The sequence below is a fragment of the Hemiscyllium ocellatum genome, unplaced genomic scaffold, assembly GCF_020745735.1.
Source record: "Hemiscyllium ocellatum isolate sHemOce1 unplaced genomic scaffold, sHemOce1.pat.X.cur. scaffold_103_pat_ctg1, whole genome shotgun sequence".
NCBI classification, from domain to species: Eukaryota; Metazoa; Chordata; class Chondrichthyes; order Orectolobiformes; family Hemiscylliidae; genus Hemiscyllium; species Hemiscyllium ocellatum.
Genome location: NW_026867652.1, coordinates 2,374,868 through 2,395,627, shown reverse-complemented (window position 1 = coordinate 2,395,627; position 20,760 = coordinate 2,374,868). Strand labels below are relative to the sequence as shown.

Here is a 20,760-nt window from a genome sequence, read left to right as displayed (position 1 = left end):
CCCGCACTTAGGAATTGAGCGACTGTTTTAAAATATTTACACTGTCCCAGTGGAGAATTGAGCCCTGTAATAGGCGGGGACACTAACTACTATACTACCGAGAACAAGAGTGTCAAAGGAGGCCCTTCAACCAGTTGTGGCCACACTTGTCAAAAATACCTGCCTAATGAACTGAATCCCATTTCACAATGTTTATCCCACAGCCTTGTATGTCTTTGCATCACAAGTTCACATCTGAATGTTTACTCAGGCTATAACAATGTCCAGGAGAAAGTGAGGACTGCCAATGCTGGAGATTAGAGCTGAAAATAGAACATATAGAACGTAGAACAATACAGCACAGAACAGGCCCTTCGGCCCACGATGTTGTGCCGAACTTCTATCCTAGATAAAGCACCCATTCATTTACCTATCCAAATGCCGCTTAAATGTCGCCAATGATTCTGACTCTACCACTCCCACGGGCAGCACATTCCATGTCCCCACCACTCTCTGGGTAAAGAACCCACCCTTGACATCTCCCCTATACCTTCCACCCTTCACCTTAAATTTATGTCCCATTGTAACACTGTTGTACCCAGGAAAAATGTTTCTGACTGTCTACTCTATCTATTCCTCTGATCATAGGAAGAAGGGCTCATGCCCGAAACGTCGAATCTCCTGCTCCTTGGAAGCTGCCTGACCTGCTCCGCTTTTCCAGCAACACATTTCACCTTTAACAGTGTCTGCCACTCTGAACAATGTAGACAGTGTATTCCAAATTCCAACCCCCCACTGGCTGATAAAGCATTTTCGCACATCATCTGAAACCTTTATGACTTTCTCCTTAAATCTCTGGCCCCTGCTGATCGATCCCTCCATCAATGGGAAACTCGTTCAGTTAACCCTCTCCATTCCCTAACTCAATCATGTCTCCACTACATCTCCTTTGCACTGCGACAAACAGTCCACTTTGTCCTGTCTTTCTTCCTAATTGAAACTCTTCGTCCCAAACAATATCCCGGTAAATATCTCCTGCAATGTTTTCAGTGAGATTACATTCCTGCGAGGGCTACGAGGAGAATGCGGGTAGGTGGAGTTGAAATACCCATCAGCCATGATTGAATGGTGGAGTGGCCTCGATGGGCCGAATGGCCTTAATTCCACTCCCATGTCTTATGGTCTTATAATGTGACTTGCAAAACTGCACACAACACTCTTGCTTTAACCTAATGAGCATTTGTTTTTAAAAAAATTCTGTATTAGTAGTAGGGCGATTCTGGCTAAGCAGAATTTATTACCCATTCCTAATTGCACAGAGGGCCGTTGAGACTCAACCCCATTGCTATGAGTCTGAAGTCACATGCAGGTCAGACTAAGTCAGGACAGCAGATTCCATCCTGAAATGACGTCAGTGAACCAGATGCTTTTTTTGTCAACAAATGTCAATGGATGTATAATAGTCATTATATTCTTCACTGCAGATATTTGCTGAATCTAAATTTTACAATCTGGGATGGTGCGACTCAAGCCCGAGTACTCAAACTATTACCTTAGTCTCTGGATTATCAGTCCTATGAAATTACAACAAGACCAATGCAGAAAGCCACAAAAGCTGATCTTTTCCAATAAAATCTCTTTTCCCCAAAACTGCCCTGGGTCTTTCCCATGAGCCTGACGCTCCAATTGTCTCTGGCCTATGTCAGTAAAAGCTACTACATGGGGATTGATCTCACAACTGCGGTATTCAAGTGGATCAACTTGTTTGGAGGTCCCGATGGTGGGATTGGTGCACGTTCACCCATCAACAGTGACCGCTGCATAGACAGAACAGTGTGAATGTGAAAGAGAGTGATAGATTGTGCATTGCCTCAGAGAAATGGGAGGAGGGACGGAAAGGAAGTTTTAATGATCGTGGGAAGGAGAGGAATCATCGATAACAGGTGTGTTTGAATCCTGATATATAAAACGCAGAGATGTGAGAAAGCGAAATTTGAAGGTAAAACAATTAATTTCTTACGATGTGTCACACAAAGGACAACGGAGAGAACACTTAGTGTTGTGATATGGTTTAGAACCGACAATGCAAAATACAGACGACCACGATCACAGCAACTACAGAACAGGATGCTTGGCAGCAGCAATAAGTATACTAGCAGAGGATATGTTCGGAAGAATACCAAATGTACAATATCAGTACTCAGCAAACTGTGACAGGCATGTGGGAACTGAGAATGAGCTGAATCTTTCAGTTTGATGTCCTCATAGACTGTGGAGATCCCTTAAATGAGAATGTTGAAAAATGAGATTGATCGATTTCGATAAAGCCTCAAAGACTCAGGCGACAGTTCAGGATATTGTTGAAATGTATGCTTCACTAGCATTTTAGCATAAAATTAGCGACTTCACCAGCTTCCTCAAGGCAGTAACCAGTGCTGGGAACTAATACCAGTTCCCAGCCTCGGAGTCAGAGAAACTGCGGCACAGCCGCCCAGATCCAACCGGAAATGGGGAAGGGAGTGAGTCTGCGGAGTTCGTCTTTGTCTCCAGTGATGCAATAGGTGACAGTGCGGCCCTTCCTGTGATGGTATGGAGGCGCAAGAAATTCCTCGGTTGAGTATGCTCCTGATCAAGGGAATAGTTGGCCCCGTTTATACTCTCATAGCGATCTACAGTGCATCTTGCTAAGATAGCTGAGTGGCACAACGGGAGCGTGTTGAGTCCTCAACTTGGCAGTGGTGGGTTTAAAAGATGATTTTGCTATTTGGATCTGTGTTTCAGACACTGGCGGTGGCAGCTGCTTTCGCTTGCATCAGCTCAGCATAAGTTTCTTCCCACAGTAAAGACTTCAAAATGGAGACGGTGATGTTGGGGTGATATTTTAAACTAGTTGTCCTTTTGGACTTGGACAGCGAACCGATAATGTTTAAGTTCGACGAATAAAACCTAGAATGCAAGCCTGACCTCAGGAACAGGGATCATTAATTTCCTGAAATCGCACTCATTCATGTCCCGTATGTAAGGGATTCTACCATCTTTACCCAGTCCTGCCTACGAGAGACTCCAGGACCAGAAAAAACATTAGCTGATCCTTAATTCAAGAATCCTCACGTATGGGGAAGCAGGCTAGTCGGCCGTTCCAGTCCACACCCCTCCGAAGAGCATCCCACCAGACCCCAAGATATTCGCTATTCCATAAACCTGCATTTCCCATTGTTGATCTCTTTAACTGGCACATCTTTGGTCAGAGGGAGGAATAAAAATGCAAACACACAGACAATGTGCAGACTGCCCACAGACAGCGACCCGAGGCTGGGATCGCTCCAGGGGTTGTGATGCAGCCAGGCAGCAACGAACAAGTGGGGAAGATTAGATGTTGTCCTGATCAGTCATTCTCACACCCTGTGGGTGAATGAGAAAGAATGAAAACACATTCACAACATGGAAAACAGGATTTGTTTCTGAGTGGACACAATTTGAAAGAATCGTTCACTCTGGGTAGAGAAAATGACGCCAATACCACAGAGAAAGCAGGACAATGTAGGGACTGCTGGAAGGGATTCAATTAACCACAGAAATGAACCTCATTTAATGAGTAACACTGGGGAGAGGCCGTTCACCAATCCCGTGTGTGGGAAGGGATCACTGAGCAAAACAACCTCCGGAGACTCCAGCAGGTTAACATATCCCATCAGGAGTTCGATTATGTTGTCAATGCTGCTGTTAATCCCAACCAACTGCCTGTTCCGTGGCGTCAGTGATAGAGTCATACAACATAAAAACCGGCCCGTCAGACCAACCAATCCACGCTGAACATACTGCCAAAATGATCTAGTCCCATCTGCCTCCTCCTGTACCCGCTGAGCGGTGATAATGCCCTTGTAGTTTTATTACTGTATTGTTAATCCAAATCCCAAGTAATATTTTGGGGTCAAAGGGTTCAGATCCTGGCAGGACAGACGGTGGAGTTTGAAGACTCTCGTGATGACGTGAATCGGTTGGTGTGGAAACTCCCACCTGATTCACTCATGCCAGTTCGGGAAGCAAACTACCATAGTCATCTGTTCTATCCCACATAAAACTCCAGATACGTAATATCGTGGTTGACTCCTAACAGTCCTCTGGGAAATAACAGATGTACTAGGCATGAAAGAAAATATTTTATTTTAGAAATCCCACTTTCCCATTCATGGATGGATCCAATTTTCCTTTAAATGTTGCAAATGCATCCTCATCCATCACTTCCTCTGCAAGTTAATTGCACACGTAAAACACCCTCTTTAAAAGAAGTGTCTCACATGTCTTTTTTTATAATGTCTCTCTTTTTCTCTTAAACATATAGCCTCTCGCCTTGAAATTCCCCTTCTGGGAAAAGGCAGCTATCGTTAACTCTAGCTTACCTCTCAATAATTCATAAACTTCTATCAGGTCACTGCTCAAACCCCTAACCTAGAGTGAAAACAGTCTCAACTAGGAAAAAGTGAATACTGCAGATGAGAGACCAGAGTCGAGAGTGTGCTGTGCTGGAAAAGCACTGCAGGTCAGGCAGCATTTGAGGAGAATCGACGTTTCGGGAAAGAGCCTAATGAATGACACTTGCATGAAATGTTGATTCTCCTACTCCTCGCATGCTGCCTTACCTGTTGTGGTTTTGCAGCACCCCAATCTCGAATCTGAAAATAGCCTCAGCCTATCCAGCCTTTCATTATAACTCAAACATTTCACAAAAGGCAACTTTTGTGTATACCTTTTCTAAACCTATTCCAGCTGAATAATATCATTCCTACAACTGGGCGCCCAGAACTGGACATAATATTCCAGAAGAGGCCTCATCAATGTCCTGCAAAGCTTCAACATAACGTTCCAACTCCTGTGCACAAAGGACTGAGCAATGAAGGGAAGTGTGCCAAAGCGTTTTTAACCATCCTGTCTATGTGCATTGCAAACTACAAGGAATTATGTACCTGTACCCCTAGCTTCCGTGTTCTCCAACACCACGCAAAGCCCTACTCTTTTTGATGTACAAAATGTAATACCTTCCATTTATCCAGATTGAACTCCATGTTACATTTTTCAGTCCATCGACTCTTTGGATTAAGATCCTTTTGAATCTTAGATAATCTTCCTCACTGTCAATAATTCTGATGTTGCCTGCAAACCTACGAAGCATGCTTGCTGTGAGTTCCACTGTTTTCTCATGTAGATCAATGACTCATTTTTACTTACGGTGGCCGTCATTTAGCAGTGTGCAGATCATACAACAGTTAATCATGCAATTAACCATGAGGAAGAAAGCCGCAGACTGCAGGGAGATATCAAACATTTGGAAAGAAAATTGGTGAAAGCAATTCATTCCAGGAAAGTTGTTGATCGTGAAGCAGAATCAAACGTCAAACCAGCCGCCAATGCTCCAGTTGTGGCACTGAGCTGTCTCAGCAAGATGCACTGTAGATTGCTATGTCATTATAAACGGGAATAAATTTTCCCTTCTGCCGCTTCCCCCCCCCCCCCCCTTTGACCAGGAACACTCCCAACCTCGGAATTGCTTGTGCCTCTAAACTGTCATAGAAATACCGTGCATTCACCGGTTGTATCACTGGAGCCATCGAGTAGCTCTGCGACCTTATTCCCAACCGATTTCAAGTTGGATCTTCGCGACTGCGCCACTCAGTTCCTATGATGCTGGGGCTGGGAATTGCGACTATGTGTCAGCAGGAGTTACTGCCTTGTGGGGGGAAACTGGTGAAGGAGCCGATGTTAAACTGCATTGCTATTGAAGCATACATTTCAACAAAACCTTCACCGTCCCCGGAGTCTTTGATGTTTTGGAGTAATCTATTTATCTCAGCCTTCAGCATATTAATGATGGAATCACCACTGCCTCTGGGGGCACCGATGTTAAACAGTCAGCCCATTCTGAGTTCCCACATATCTGCCACTTTTCGCTAATTACTGATATTGTTCATTCCGTGCTCTGCCTAACATTTCTTATGCTACTGTAGTGCAGCAATCAGCGTGCTTGTCTGTGTGTTGCCGTGATCGTATAGTGGTTAGTACTCTGCGTTGTGGCCGCAGCAACCTCGGTTCGAATCCGAGTCATGGCAGTAATTTTTCTATCTGCTTCAGCTTTTGTTAAACACAAAGGAATCATTTGTTTTAACATGGAAATTTTCTCCAAGGTGATGAATTTTTTCCTTCAAATTCTGCTCGCTCAAATCTCTGTTTCATATGTCAGAATTCAAATCCACAGTTCCTAGAGATTTCTCTCCCTCCTAAGATCACTAACTGAACTTTCCGTCCCACACCCCCGTTTCATTAATTTAGAGACGCCGGTTTTGGACAATGATGTGCAAACTTAAAAATCACACAACACCAAGTTAGAGTCTACCAGGTTTAAATGGGCACTAGCTGTCGGAGCTATGCTCTTTCATCATGTGGTTGTGGAGTCATTTCTTATTTCATTAAGGCACTGCAGAATCTCACATCGATACTGTTCACTCTGTGCTGCTGCAGTCACTGTCGCTGGGTGAACGTGCCCCAAGCCCACGATCGGGACATGAAAATCAGTTGATACATTTGGTTACCGCTGTTGTGAGATCAATGCTCATGTAGCAGATTTTACTGACATGGACCAGAGATTATTTGTGATGCCAAAACATATAAGACTATGGGCTAAACAATGGAACACTTGATTTAGGTCGTTAAGCAGTTGTGTTGAACAAGTGAGGCCACAACAGGCTGAAGGGTCTCCTTCGATGTTGTTGTCCTCCACAGTATCGTGGTCAGTGTCCCCGCCTGTCACGGGGCTCAATTTTCCGCTGGGGGCATCGTAAATGTTTTAAAATTGTCGCTCTGTTCCCCAGTGAAGGTTATTAATGCCTGGCCTTCCATTCTCGATTGGATATGTCACAGGAAGGACAGTGCTGTCTGAATCAGCGTGGAGACGGGCTGCAACTCCTGGGGAGAGAGGGTGTCTGTGAAAGTGCAAACAGGTGAGTTGTGCAAACTGCACATTGTGTTTGTGTTGGAATGAAAACCATTACATAGAGTTGTTCCTGACTGACATGTTTATTTAAAGCAGGAATCTGAGGAAGAAAACAAAGTAATCACTCAGATCTGAGTGCAGAAACATTTCCAGCAGCACTAATGAGGTTGTACAGTGGAGAACCGCGTTTGGATGCATTGAGCTCGGTTTGAGGGCGCAGCTTGCTTTCACTCGGCTGAGTTACCAGTGTGTAAAGCCATTACACATGATACAGATAGTGTTCAATGTGATGGTACATTTGCTCAGTGGTTCGCACTGAGCTAGGTGTTAGGTGGATTGGCCATGTTAAATTGCGTTGATGTGTCCAGGGAGTGAATTCAGTAAGTTAAGTGAATTAGCCATGGGTAACGCAGTGATAAGGTCAGCAGTCACACCATGCCAGGTTTTATTCCAACAGGTTTATTTGAAATCACAAGCCAGAGGCCTGCGGGGATAAAGAGGGGAGTTGGGCCGGTTGAGATGCTCTTCAGTGTGTCCCGACAGACTCGATTGGCTGAATTGTACTTTCTGCATTGTAGGGAATCTGTGATTCTATCAGAGAGGACACTGTCAGCGTTTATTGGCTGCTAAGACATTAGAGACGATGCTGAAGGCGTTTAGTGGGGACGGAATTTTATTTATTTGGGTATTGGAAAATTTGAAACTGAACCAAGGAAAACCGAATGGAAGTTGGATAGAGTAAATAGTTGGTAAATTCACTCTTTCAAGTTCACAAATTTCTGAACGTCAGGAAATGAAAACCATCGATGTCGGACAAAGAAATGTGGGAGCAGAATTTCTGTCACTCAGAGAATCCGTTTCCAAAACATTTGGAAAGGCATATTTAGAGACACACAAGCAGTGAGTTTCACCAGGAGAGAGACAGCCTGTGGCCAGGTAAGAGTGCAAAAGCGCGGTGTGGGGAGTGGAAGGTGCGAGGAAACAATGTCTAATTTGGACGGCTTTAGATGCAAAGAAATACCCGACACGTATGCAGCTGAGTAAGATTCCGCAAAAGAAAAACTCAGAGTTTTGAAAGATTTCTATTAATATTCCTCATGAAGCATTATAAATGGAACTGAGGAGATTATGTATATTGTCAAAGAAAGATATTCCACAATGAATAGGAAGTGACCCGTCTCTTGGAGATCGATTTCCTGCTTTAATCCCATGCCTTAAAGATGAGAGGACAACCGCCATGATGTTGGGTTCATTTGATACCCACCAAAATCTGCCAAAGTAACTGAAACTCAAAACTGGCATCTTGTTTTGTAGTTTAACCTTCTGTTTTTCTGATCAGTATTTTCTTTAAGCTGAAATACATTCGAGGCAAAATTGAATGCAACATTAATCGTTCCAGTGATATAAATCCAATTCACTTCGGATCATTGCAAAGAACAGACTGAGGTTGCAGCAAAAATAAATAAAATGAAACGAACGAAATTGCATTTCCGGGAATTTTATCCAGTTCAGGTTCAGCCATATGAGAAAGCCCATCGAGCTAAAACATCACCTTCACTTCTCTCTCCCTATATACTTCGTCACGTGAGAGAGAAACTGAAGAATTTATGCGTCAAGACTAAATGTGCGTGTGAATGTGACGGGAATTTCATGTTTACTGGTTCATTCTGAGACAGTTCCGACACGGAATGAATCAAGGACAGGTATTCCTTCCAAGGACGAGGACAATTCCTTCGATTTTGCTGGTATTATTATTCCGTTGAAAGCAGAAACATAATGGTGTGGATTCGATTCCGCTCAGGGAATTTCTTATCCCCTGGGTGCACCATTTGTAATCTTGACGGGGTCACATGTGAGCCCCTTTGCAATGGGCTGAAGTGGCCACGGGGTTAAGGTGACAGGTTGCTCTTCCATTGTGCACGTGTGGATTTGAATCCTACTCTGGCTGTTACTGCTATCAAACGCAGCTTTGGTTTCCCTTTATGCCTCACATCTTTAATACACATTGGATGGAGAGTCTTGCTCTTGCCCTTCATTGCACCGTAGATTTGTGATAAATCGTTACCTCATCAAAGTAGAAATAAAGCAATTTGTTTGTGTTGTAAGTTAAATTGGGATAATGAAAAGGAATGTAACGTTTCTTTCCTCCTTTCATTCCATCTTGACTTGCTATGAATTTACATCGAATGAAAATGAAACAAATATCAGGTGCAATAGCTTATCCAGTGGGATTGTGAATTTTAACAAAGTTCTGATCAGTGTTTAAAACAGTCAATTAGAATTGGAACCACAGTAAGCGTTTCCAATGAAATGAAACTTCAATTTTTCACAACCTTTTCCTGTGTGAATTATACCGTGATCCAGCTTCCAGTGTGATCACCAAGTTGGCACAATATAAGATCCACCAATTTCCTTTAGTAAGCACACCTTCTGCACATACCCATCTGCGGAATGCCCAGTGCCATTTGTTGTCTCCAGGCCACATCGCATTTCTTCTTCATGAGCTTATGAGCCTAGTTCCCGATCTGTCTGATCAGTTTGTAAACCTTTTCTATCACTTCATCCCATCCCCTCAGAATTCTAAATTTATCAATAAAATGATGTGTTAGACCAAATGATGTAGGATTGGAAATCGGCCATTCAGCCCATCGAGTCTGCTCCACTATTCAATGAACTCATAGCTGATCTGAAAATCCTCAACTCCATTCTCCTGCCTTACATCGACAAAGCTTCGTCGTCTTTCTGGTTAAATATCTGTCTGGCACAGTTTGAAAAAACACACCAACTCCGCCTCAACAACAGTTTCGGTAAGGAGTTCCACCGACTCACTGGCCCCTGAGCAAAGAAATTACGCCTCATTTATGAATTAAATAGGCAATATTTAATACAAATTTCATGTCCTCTGGTGCTCCCTTCATACCAGAGGGTGAAGCACCTGCCCGTATCTACCCTGTCGAGATCCCATGAATATTGAACGTTTATAAATATTATTATGTGATTACAGAGCTCCACTCCGCCTCCTTTGTTTCAGGGAAATAATCCCAGCCTAACCAATCATTACACGAAGATCCATTTTATCCAGATTTTGCAACACGTTTGTAAATCTCTGCTGTCCCCTGCAGCGTCCAGACACATTATTAAGGCAGGTGGAAAAATTAATGTGAGGCAACTTTTGAAATTACAAGCACAGACGGGAATTGAAACTTGAAATCAGCTAGCGACTGAAAACCACACAAGGACGAAATACAGTAATGATAACTCTGGCAAATGAAAACCTAATCATATCCCATTGACATTCAATGGCTTTCCTTTAAACTAATTCCCCGTGTAATCGTCCATGGAGCTAGTACTTAGGAAAAACGGATTGAGGTTGTCTATAGAAACACTTTGACAACAAAATCATGTCCGTTGCTATACAGTTTTTAATTATAAACTCAACTCGTGTCTCCGTGAATCCTACATCGTTTGCAAGGCACAAATGAGACGTGGAACATACCTCTCCATTTGCCTCGATGGGTTTCACTTCAATAACACTTAAGGAACTGGGCACCGTCCACGACAATGCAGTCACTTGATTGTACCCTCTTCAATAACTGAATATTTATTCTCTTCACAGCTATATCACAATTGCAGCAGGGTTCACCAACTACATGATGCACTGGACTAAGTCATCCGTGCATTTTTGATAGAACCTTCAAAGCTCAACAGCTGTACTGACTATAAGGACAAGGTTGAAATATGCAAAGCAACGCCACCACTTGCAAGTACCCCTCCAAGGACCATAGCACCCTTACTTGGAAAGGAATCAGTGATAAACTCATTGACTGGTGAAGCAGTCTTGATTGGCAAAGTTGCATACTTCAACCTTCCAACTTTTATCTTAATATCTAAGAAATATTGATGAATGCAGACACCAGATTTGTGCTCAGTCCTGTAGCTATTTCCGAATTTTGTGGTTGTTAAAGTTCTACTATCATCTACAGCCTGGGGTCAACAATAGAAAATATCCGAAAACCCTCTCAATCAACCGATTCCCCTCAAGATGAAAGTGGTGCTGGAGAAGGACAGCAGCTCCGACAGCATCTGAGGAAAAATCAACGTTTCGGGCAAAAGCCCTTCATCAGGAATGAGACTGGGAGCCTATGGGGTGTAGAGATAAATGGGACGTGGGTGGGACAGGGAAGAATTTAGCTGAGAGCGCAGTAGATGGAAGGAGGTGGGTGATGGTGATATATAAGGGAGGAAGGTGGAGTGGATAGGTGGGAATGAAAATACACAGGTTGGACAAGTCAGGAGGACGGTACTGAGCTGGAAGGTTAGAACTGGGGTAAGGTGGGGGAGTGGGAATGCGGAAACTGATGACGTCCACATTGATTCCATGGGGTTGTAGTGTCCCGAGAAAGAAGGTGGAGTGTTCTTCCTCCAGACGTTGGGTGGTGATGGATTGGCGATAGAAGTGGCCCAGGAACTGCATGTCCTCGGTAGAGTAGGAGGGGGAGTTGAAATGTTTGGCCATGGATCAGTGGAGTTGATTCTTGCAGGTGTCCTGGAGATGTTCTCTGAAGTGCTTTGTCTGAAGACATCCGATCTCCCCAATTTAGAGGTGACCGCATCAGGAGCAACAGACACAACAAATCACACGTGAGGTATTGCAGGTGACATTTTCATGGATGTGGAAGGATCCATTGGAGTCTTGGGAAGAGGTGAGGGGGAAGATGTGGGCGCAAGTTGTGCAATTCCAGCAGTGGCAGAGGAAGGTGCTGGGAGGTAATGGTGAGACATTGGAGGGCGTGGACTTGAGTAGATAGTAGCGGAGGAAAAGGTCTTTGAAGAAAGCGGATAGATTTGGGGAGGGAAATATATCCCTGGTTGTGGGGTCAATTTAGTGATGGTGAAAATGTCAGCGGATGTGATATATGTGGAGGTTGGTGAAATGTAAGGCGAAGACCTTCCTCTGTCCTTGTTCTGTTCTGGTTGTGTTTGGAGGTGTGGACTTCATGGATGGAGGTACGGGACATGGATGAAATGCATTAGAGAGCATCTTCAACCACATGGGTGGGGAAGGTCTGCTCTTGAATGAAGGAGGCCATCTGGTGTGTTCAGTGGTGGAACAGGTCCACAGGGAGCAGATGTGGTGGATGCGGAGGAGTTGAGAACACAGGATAGCATTTGTGCACGAAGTGGGGTTGGAGAGGTGTAATCCAGATAGCTGTGGGAGTCAGTGGGTTTCTAAAAAAAATCAGTAACACTGACCTCCAGGGATAATTTTCCCTCCCCACCCCATCCACTTTCCGCAAAGACTTTTCCCTCCACGACTACCAAGTCAAATCGACGCCCTCCAATGACCCACCCTCCCCTCCCGGCGCCTTCATCTGCCTCCACAGCAATTGCAAAATCTGCGCCCACACACACACACCACTTATGCCAAATGCCACAAAGAAACCTTCCACAACCACCAAAGTTTCACCTGCAATTCCAAACATGTCATTAAATGCATCCATTGCTCCCGATGCAGTCTCCTCTACAGTGGGGCCACCGGACACCTTCTCGCAGAGCGCTTCAGAGAAAACCTCCAGAACACTGGCAACAATCAACCCCGACGTCCCGTGACCAAACACTTCAACACACACCCCAGCGCCACTCTCCCGAGGACATGCAGGTCCTTGTTCTCCTTCACCGCCGCTCCCTCACCACCCTGGAGGAAGAATGTCTCGTCTTCTGCCTCATGACACTTCAATCCCATAGCATCAATGTGGATTTCACCAGTTTCCTCATTTCATCTCCCCCCACCTTAACCTAGTTGCAACTTTCCAGCTCAGCACTGTCCCCATGACCTGTCTCACCTGTCTAACTTCCCTCCCACCTATCCATGCCACCCTCTTGTCTGACCTAACACTCGTATCCCCACCTCCACCCACCCATTGCACTCTCAGCTAAATTCTCCCAACCCCTCCCCCCCCCCACTTATTTCGCCAACCTCGAGGATCCCAGCCTTATTCCTGATGAAGGCTTTTTGCACAAAACGTCATTTCCTTCTGCAACTTGGATGCTGACTGACCTGCTGTGCTTCTTCAGCACCACTTTAGTCTTGACTGTAATCTCCACCCTCTACAGTACGCACTTCTGTTCAACTGATTCCCCTATCCATTGATCTTCAGCGATCATGAATGTCCACTCCCAGATCTCTTTGTCTGTCTACATCACACAGAATACTCACTGTTATTGTTTCTTCTCCACAATTTCGTTAACACTCATTGATCTGGATTCAATTCCATTCAACATTTTATCTTTCCACCTGATTGATACATCACTGTAGTCTCTGATATTCTTAATCATAGTCAACTACACGACCATTTGTTACATCATCAGCAAACCTCAGAATCATGGCAATTACAACTAAGTCTAAATCATTGGTCTACATCAGAAAACAGCGAACTCCATTGGAAACATGCATCCAGACATGGTTCCTTGCTGGTTTGGATTAACAGCTTCAATAACAGCAGAATAGAACTCCTGCTGTCATTTGTAAACTAGCTGGTGACTCTGTCAGTTGGTCTCCTGAGTGATCACCTCTCACATATGGGAGTGGTGACTGACCTGTGCGCATTGTGACTGAGTGAGTTTACACCTCAGCGGGTAATTGAATCCCTTTCTGCACTCACCCCATGGCCCTGACTTCTTGACGCTACGGGTATCCTTGTGTCTATTTAGTTTGACAATCAGTTGAATTCGAGTCCACACAGGTACTATTCCCATTTTCCACGTTGTTCGTGTATTTTTATTCTTCCTTATTCTCCCATGGAATGTTGTTATCATTGGTCTGAAGAGCATTTGTTGTTCATTCTTAATTCACCTTGAACTGAGTCAGAGGGCATACATGGGTGAATCACGTTATTGTGGGTCTGGAGTCCCATATATACCGGACTCGTTATGGTTGGCAGATTTCCCTATCGAAGGGAGATGACTTATGAGTGTTCAGTAAAGTAAAGTTATTGTCTCTGTTCCTGAGATTGGGTTTTTTTTCAGATTTTATTCATCGAATTTAAATAACAGCACCTGCCACCTCCCAGTCACAAAAGATTACTAGCCCAATATATCGCCGCTGCACTGACAACTCCCTGCTATATTTCTCCATTCAAAGAATGACATTGTCAATTCAGATTATCCCAGAGAGAATACGACGCATTTCTGAGTTGGAATGGAAGCAATGTACGCTGGATTAGAGTGTTTACTGGAGCAGGAGACTGATGTGGAGACGATGTGAGCAAATGCATTTCTTACTGTCAAAGTAACAAAATACCGCTTTGTTAAGGAAAATCTCTGAGAATGCTTTCGATTCACCGACCTCTCACTGAAAGCTCCAGCGTGCTCCCTCTGACCCAGTCCTCAGTGGAGGTTAAAGCTGCTGCTGAATCTTAATAATATGCCCTTCCACCCCACTTTTGACCGGAAGCACTCCCAGCCTCAGCATTTCATGCACTTGGATAAATAGATGAAGTATTTTCCATGGGGTCGGGGAGTCGAAAACTAGAGGGCATAGATTTAGTTTGTGAATGGAAAGAAATAAAATAGACCTAAGGGGCTACTTTTTTCATACAGAAGATGCTGCATGATTGGAATGAGCTGCCAGAGGAAGTGATGGAGGCTGGTACAATTGTAACATTTAAGAGACAATTGGATGGGTATACGAATAGGAAGGGTTTTGGAGGGATCTGGGCCGGGTGCTGGCAGGTGGGACTAGATTGGGTTGGGATATCTGGTCGGTATGGACCGAAGAGTCTGCTTCCCTGCTGTATATCTCTGTGACTCTATGACCGGGCCTTTGCCAATCATGTCACTGGTGCACCAGAATAGCTTCACGTGCTCATTTCCACCGCCATGTCTGGTTAGGTATTCGCAGCTGCGAAACAAAGTGTGTCTGATTCTGGTTCTAGGAAACTGTTGTTAACACATTGTTAATAACACATTGTTATTGAAACATACATTGCACCAATGTCCCACACCATCCCATGGCCCTTTATTTCCCGAGAAATGTTTCAAAGTCAGTCTTCAACATGCAGTATTCGATGGAACCACCACAGGTCTGAGGATATCGAATTCAAAATTCAGCAAATTGTGTACCCCACATGTCTGCTATCGCTCGCCTAATATTCCTGTCTTGTATCTGTTACTCTTCCTAACATATCCTCTGTCTCTGTAAACATTGCTGTTTTTAAATGCGTGTCTCTGCATGACTCAGTGATGGTTTGAATGTTAAAATATTCTGCATGGTGGCCGCAGTCAGCTCGTTCGAATCCGAGTCACTGCATTTTAGTCCATGTGACTCATGCTGAAGAAACACAGTAAGAAATTAGTTGATTTTACATGAAAGCATTCCCTGAGATTATGAGTTCATTTTCCCATCAACGCCCCCCACCCCCCCTCTCACACACACACACATCTCTTCTAGTCATATGTCAGGATTCAGACACATCCATTCTCGGAGAATTCCCTCCCTCTCGCAATCACTTTCCTCTTTTAAGTTTAGTGAGTAAAATTAGGACGCATGGTATTGCGGGCAAAATACTGACTTGGATTGAAAATTGGTTGGCTGACAGGAAACAAAGAGGCTCCCTTTCTGAATGGTAGGTGGTGACCAGTGAGGTATCGCAGGGATCAGTACTAGGACCGTAGCTTTTTACAATGTACATGAATGATATAGATGATGGTATTTAAAGTAGTTTTAGTAAATTTGCTGATGATACAAAGCTGTGTGGCAGGGTGAACAGTGAGGAGAATGTTAGGAGATTGCAGGGTGACCTGGACAGGCTAGGTGAGTGGACAGATGCATGGCAGATGCATTTTAATGTGAATAAATGTATGGTTATCCACTTTGGTGGCACGAACAGGAAGGCAGATTACTACCTAAAAGGAGTCAAGTTAGGTCAAGGGGCAGTACAACGAGATCTAGGTGTTCTTGTACATCAGTCAATGACAACAAGCATGCAGGTACAGCAGGCAGTGAAGACAGTTAATAGCATGCTGGCCTTCATAACAAGAGGAATTCAGTATAGAAGCAAAGAGGTTCTTCTGAAGCTGTACAGGGCCCTGGTGAGACTGCACTGGAATATTGAGCGCAGGTTTGGTCTCCAAATTTGAGGAAAGACATTCTGGCTATTGAGGGAGTGCAGCGTAGGTTCACGAGGTCAATTCCCAGAAATGCGGGACTATCTTACAGTGAACGACTGGAGCAACTGGGCTTGTATACACTTGAGTTCAGACGGCTGAGAGGGGATCTGATTGATATATATAAGATTATTAAAGGATTAGACACTCTGGAGGCAGGAAGAATGTTTCCGCTGATGGGTGAGTCCAGAATCAGAGGACATGGTTTAAAAATATGGGGTAGGCCATTTAGAACTGTGTTGAGGAGAAACTTCTTCACCCAGAGTGTGGTGGATTTGTGGAATGCTCTGCCCCAGAAGGCAGTGGGGGCCAAGTCTCTGGATACTTCTAGGAAGAGTTGGATACAGCTCTTAAGGATAGTGGAAGCAAGGGTTATGAGGATAAGGCAGGATACTGATTGAAGATGATCAGCCATGATCATAATTAATGGTGGTGCTGGCTCGAAGGGCAGAATGGCCTACTTTTGCACCTATTGTCTATTGTTCCGCTCTCATTTCCCTTACAATCACTTTCACAATAACTTCGTTGAGTCTATGCTGCTGTGCTCATTATTACTGGGTGACGATGCTCAAGTCTTACCATTTGGATGTTCAAACCAGTTGATCCATTTTGATACCGCAGTTGTGAGATCGATCCTCATGTCACAGCTTCTACTGAGATGGACCAGCGATTATTGAAACATCAAGCATAGGAAAAGGGCACAGGGCAGCATTGAGGAAAAGAAACTTTATTTAAAAAACACAAGTTTCTGTCGACATCCACATCATTTACTTCACTTGCTCATTCGGCTCTAGTGAGACTATTGTGTGCAGTTATGCAGGGGAGGTTTGCCAGGATATTGTCTGTGCTGAAGAAGAGTGATTGGATAAACTGGAGTTGTTTTTCTTAGAGCAGAGGAGATTGTAGGGCTGGGGGGGTGGGGTGGTGGTGGGGTGACATAATTAAGATGTACAAAGTACTGACGGATATGAATATATTGACTGAAATACACTTTGATGGAGATTTCGATCATTGGGGACAATCGATTTACGGCCAGAGGAGGAACGATTAGAGTGAATGCGTGGAAAAACGTTTTCAAATAGTGGGTGGTTGAAATCTGGAACACAGCGTATGCAAGGAATGGAGAGGCAAAAATCCACATAACTTTCCGACGTATTCAAATGTGAATTTGTGATTCCAAGACATACAAGGCTGTGGGTCAAGTGATTTGAAAAGGAAGTGGACAGTTAAGCGATTATTATTGAGCAATACAGATGATCCATTCCAAGTACTGGTTATTAATACCTGTCCCTCCACTCTCGAAGGGACATGTCACAGGAAGAACTGTGCTTTTTGAATCAGCGTGTGGCAGTACTATTGCTCCCGAGGAGACAGAGTGACAGTGACAGTGCAAATACGTGAAGTCTGCAAGCTGCACCTAGTGTTAGTGTTGGAATGAAAATCATTAGATACTTTTGCTCCATAGTGAGGTTTTACTTATAGCAGGTAGCTCAGGTAGATATACATTCTACCGCCCTTTCCCACTGGTCCATACCACTGAATACCGGCATTCTGCAGGACAATTTCTTTCTGTACACCATCATCACATCCGCCTCTACCCCCAGCACTTACTCATCTGACACCATTATACGAAATCCCTGAAGGTGTAATGCTGCTCGTTTACGATGTCTCTCCTCACTGTGTAATGTTCCAGTGATTTATCTGCCCCTCACTTAATTTAGCAGACTGCATTTTCTGCTCACAGTGTGATCTCGTCGAGACTGAGGAGAGAAAAACAGAACGGGTGACAAACGTGTGTACACCTACCTTCTGTCTGCAAGCAAAAAAGACCCTGAGCTTCCAGGTTCCTGTCACCTCAACATCCCACTGTGTTCCCATGCCTCCATTTCAGTTTGTTGTGCTACAGAGCTCGCACAATGCACAGCGCGAGTTGGAAGAGCGGTACTTCATTTCCTACTGAAACATCGTGCAATCTTCCATACTCAACATCGCGTTCAATCATTTTAAACCCTGTCCACCTTCTTTCACGTTCCTGAAACACTGACACATACCATTCGTTCCAAAGGCGGATCGTTTGGCTCGAATATCTCTCCCCAGATACACTAAGACCTGCAGATTTTGTTCAGATAGTTCGGCTTTTCTTTGGATAGTTTTGTTCTATGCTGATTGCCAGCCTTCAGAAAACGTGTGTTTTCACGGGAGAATGGTGCCTGAGCTCGACCATTCCCCCTGCGAAGGTAAGCGAAAGTGAGGGCTGCAGATGCTGGAGCTCAGAGTCGAGAGTGTAGTGCTGGAAAAGCACAGCACGTCAGACAGCATCTGACGAGCAGGAAAATCGATGCTTCGGGCACAAGCCACCCTATTCGATTACCAACCGATGCCTGGAGGAGGAACGTCTCATATTCCACCTTAGGAGCTTGCAACCACACGGGATAATGTATATTTCAACAGCTTCCTCATTTCACCTCCACACATTATCCCAGTTCAATGCCTCCAAATAGGCACTGCTCTCTGGACCCAGCCGTCAATCCCTCCTCTGAACTATCACATTCTCCCTCACCTTTATCCACCTATCGCTTTCCCAGCTACCTGACAATCAAACCCATTCCCCTCCCTCAACCCCGACTGAAAAGTCTCATTCCTGATGAAGGGCTTATGCCCGAAACATCGAATCTCCTGCTCCTCGGATGCTGCCTGACATTCTGTGCTTTTAAAGTACTACACTTTCGCCACTGCAAAGATAGATGAGCTCGACTGGGGCTCTTTGTCTGAGAGCGGGGAAACCAAGAGAGGAATTGATTAACGTGCACAGAAAGGGGATAGATACGTATGACAGGAATAAACTTATTATGAGAAGAGTTAATAACCAGGGCTATAGATAAAAAGCTGGAAAGAGGATGTTCAGAGAAGATTTAGGAAGAATGCTTACATCCTGAGAGTGTTGTTTGTCTGGAACTCAATGTTGAACGTGTGGAAAAGCTAAGAGTCAGCAAAACACTTCAGGAGTAATTAGCTGAACACTTGAGGAGCTAAAGCATGCACGGACAATGACCAAGTACGGGAAAGTGGGGCGAGGATACACAGGTGCTTGATGAAAAATTTGAATATCGTAACCTTGGGAGCAGTAAACTGGAGCCTAGAGCAGCTCTGTGGCACAATGAAAGACGTGTTGGACATCAACTGTATTACGATTGCGATTCAAAGTTTGTGGGTTTAAGTCCCACCAGAATCGGAGTTTAGTTCAGATTTCAGCGGCATCAACGATTGTTCTGCTGATTCATCATTAGTTCCCATCGTCTGGAGTTCTGGTCCCTGCTACTGACCAGAGAAGATTCCTCACTTTCTTGGTGGTGAGGTTTGAGGGAATCATATCATTTCAAACATCATCAGCCCGGAATCGGCTGCTCATTCACAAAACCCACGGCAGAATCCCACTGTCTCTAAACACATTTCCCTCCCACAGTTACACAGAATTTTTCGGTTTATTCAGTGTCTTTTTCGCTTTGGGCAACAGGTTGATATGGATGGGCTGGGAAAAGACATTGACGTGTTTGGTCAGCCATAATGATATCAAATGGCGGGGTAGTGTTGACGGGTTCAATGCCCCCCTCTTATTCCTCTCTCTCTGTGCTGTTTCTGACAGAGGGTTCTAAACAATAACAGGATGAGGACAATCTGAATCTACACCAAGGAATCCTAAGGTCTTCCCCTTTATTCCACTGCTTTCACAGCTGGGATACACAGTTCCTGTTGCAGCTTTAGATCAGAAAGTGAAGGATTCTCCCAGGCGGTCTGTCAGACTGCATGTTCCTTCACACAGTTTTCCAAGTGGGCACATTCGAGCAAACGGCCATGTCGCTATTGGGGATTCAGGGACAGATTTCCCCTTTGCCTGGCTAGAGTACTGGCCACAGTAATAAACATGAATTTGGGAAATTCAGTATCTTACTCTGGGTTCTTATCACTTTACAATTTAAACTGAAATTCAATTTACTCTTGCATAACATTCTTCTATCTTCATTATTCAGGAAAACTGCGCAACATGTCCTTGGATGTAACCATGTTGAAGATTTATGACGAGTGCAGTTTGTTTCATGTTGTCTGTAGGAACTTGCAGAAGGAAGTTAGTGAAGTGTCGTTGAATCGAATTCTGTGCTAAATTGAAGCAGTCCGAATGAGAAACCCTGTGACAGCGATAATATAACATTGTCTGTAAACAACGCAGCGACACACAGAAACCCAGTTTTCAATCAATTCTATTTTTCGCATCAGTATTCTGTGTCCCATTTCCTGAACTTGATGCTCGAGAAGTCACAGGTCCATATCAGTTCCTCCTCTTCTGCCTTAGCTTTAATTTCAGAACACCAGCAAAAGTAGAGCGGGCGGGTCGAAGGTCCCAGAGGTACGAGTAGGGCACGTTATAGGTTTGTTGCCGGTGGCTCCAATGCAGCAACTGATCTGCGCTTGGTACTTAACAGCGTGTCAAAATGCCTCAGTTGTAATTTCAATCCTTATATAAAGCTGAATTTACTGACGTTGATCAGGAATTATTGGAGCATCAGACTGAAGCGTAGTTGAAGAATAATGTCGAATGAAGCAACATCTATTCTAAAACTCCAGTTTCTGATTTG

The 20,760-nt window shown here is 44.3% G+C and overlaps 1 non-coding gene across 1 annotated transcript; it reads left to right on the top strand.

Moving 5' to 3' along the window:
• Positions 1 to 6,011: 6,011 nt before the first annotated feature.
• trnah-gug (transfer RNA histidin (anticodon GUG)) lies at positions 6,012 to 6,083 on the top strand. The gene has a single exon. It is a non-coding gene; the product is annotated as a tRNA-His (tRNA).
• The last annotated feature ends 14,677 nt before the right edge of the window (positions 6,084 to 20,760 follow it).